The 2494-nt window shown below is 37.6% G+C and overlaps 1 long non-coding RNA gene across 1 annotated transcript; it reads left to right on the top strand.

Annotated features, from left to right (window-relative positions):
- The first annotated feature begins 224 nt into the window (after positions 1 to 224).
- On the top strand, positions 225 to 1602 carry LOC106819794. Its single transcript, XR_001395494.1, has 2 exons — positions 225 to 419; positions 1157 to 1602. It is a non-coding gene; the product is annotated as an uncharacterized LOC106819794 (long non-coding RNA).
- Positions 1603 to 2494: the final 892 nt, after the last annotated feature.

Genomic DNA, 2494 nt, shown 5'->3' on the forward strand with positions numbered 1-2494 from the left:
GTATGACGTCATGTCCAAATGCGCTACTAATAAATATATTCCATATGTAGTGAGAAAGTCAGTAAGGGGTCCTATTTTGCCATTATTTTGGTATGGTGCACAATGTTTTTGTTTATAGCGCGGAAAATATAAAATATTTGTAAAACTAGGCGTAATTAATTATGTGCTATTGCACTATTTTATTACGTCACCCGCTAGGGGCGCAACTCTCGCATTTTGAACTTTGACCTCAACGCACATTGCTCAAGTTTGATCAGTTACTTCGATTCGTTCTCATTAAGACTTCTTCGTTGTCAGGATGATGCGATTAGAGCCTAAAGGTGCTAAGGCGGATCCTGAAGCGGAAAAGAAGGAGGCGAAACGCCAGGTGCTATCAAGCATACAGCAGTTTGTCTTGGTTGTAGCAGTTGTTAGAGCAGGTGATTTGATACTTACTCAATGTCACTGACACTGTCAGTGTCAGTGATGCTCAAGGGGTCGTTATCATAATCAGGTACTACATATATGTATACACAAAGTGTACCCTAACCCTAACCCTAAACATACCTCATATAAAAATATAAACATTTACTATACTAAGCAACCTAAAACTACCTCGGGTATATATCTGTAGTACCTGATACGACAACGACCCCCTCTGCGTCAGTGATACACTACTCAATCAATCAATCAGGTCGAGTCTCCTTAGGAAGAATGGTGATGGCATGCCAGGATGGTCTGTGCAGCATAATTAACCGAATTTCATCGGCTGACTGCAGGCCAGTATCGCGTCTGAGTAGGTCAATGTACGTCAGTCGCTGGCCGCCCCGAGAAGCCCGACCCTGTTGAGGTTCCCAGAGATCGAACCAAGTCGTGCACGACAACATTACTGCGCCAAACGCAATCTTCTTGATCGTATCTTCGATACGATAACTACTCACTAGCCACTACTCATATGTATAAACTATTACTAATACTATAGTCATAAGTACTAGTAGTAATAATACTAATATAGACTACTCTAATTGACTGGAAAATGCAGAAATAAATCTGCCTTTGCTGAATGATGTTGAGTGGAACTGCATAAATGTTTTGATAATGTATTGGTGATCAATTAAATGCCATATTAATGTTACAGTCGTATTGGATAAATAAGTATTTTTATCGTGTCTTCTAGCACCATGGATCATAGAACAGCTGAGTGGATGAACGGGTAAATGAAGAACACAGAGGCAAGACAACATGATGAATTTGTAAATATGGACTACAGAGGGCAGCAGATGTACTACAGATGGCTCTACACGGATTGACCTAGGAATGGAAATATGAGCCAAAACTGATGGACAGCACAATGAACGATAGTCCTACAGTGATACGAACAGGGTTCATACAGGTCCCGGAAAACTGGGAGGACCCTAAATTTTTTAAATGACATTGTCTAGATTATGATAAAGATCTGGTCTTCAAATGCCTGATTATGTGCAGCCCAGTGGGTGTGTTTGTCTGCCGCTCAGTAAACACCAACCTCTTGGTAATCATTGGTCCTTACAGTGTAACTGTAGCAATTGATATACGTGTTTCCGTTTGTTTAGTGTAATAAAATATACATGTGTATAAAGAATCTATTGTACTCTTTTGTAGAAGTTTATTATGTCACAGTTCTTCTAGTCTACAGCTTCTACTACCGATTCGTTCATTTTGGGATTACATCAAACTTTCCATGGATGAAGTTAGTATGCACCTGAGTGGCAATATACATTCACTACAAATCATCAGTCAATCGGATCAATCTGAATTCAGTAGGATTTCAGGCCACTTAGAAGTAACTGGACACAAGCTTTAACAATCAACACCCTTGTCAATGGTCACAGTAAAATGGTTTAGACCACCACCATGAATAATGCATGTGATCTGGCTTTGTTAAATACAACATGTGCGTTATTGTCAACAAGCTTCTAGATGGGACTGCAGACTTGCTGTTCAATATAAATCATAATATAAAAAACATACATTTTCAATGAGTAAAAAATGTTTAATTTCCTATATTTATATGGAGGGTATGCTGTATATCATATGAGCTTTAACAAAAATAAACAAGATACAATAACCTAACCCTAAGCACACAAACTAAGCATTTGATTCACCAGATTCGACTCCATAGATTATGACTTCTGTGACATGACATTGTGAATGGGGTAGTAAATAGTAAATCTAACCAGATCCTTTACCACCTATATATATTACAATTAGATAAATACACATGGGACAACATACATGAACATCTTGATGACACTGAGAATTAACAACATTTTATCTTATATTTGTAGCTAACCTATTTACAATCGATGGGATTATGTATAAAGTCCCTTGAATATTTCAGCCATGCAGCCTCACATATGACATCACCTAAACGGGTAGATATTCTTTATTAATGCCTAAAAAATATCTGTTACAGACACCACACTACACAAAGATATATGTACTAATTCAATAGTGAATTAATTAATATTTAATA

This window comes from Priapulus caudatus, unplaced genomic scaffold (assembly GCF_000485595.1).
Source record: "Priapulus caudatus unplaced genomic scaffold, Priapulus_caudatus-5.0.1 Scaffold4490, whole genome shotgun sequence".
Classification (NCBI taxonomy): Eukaryota; Metazoa; Priapulida; class Priapulimorpha; order Priapulimorphida; family Priapulidae; genus Priapulus; species Priapulus caudatus.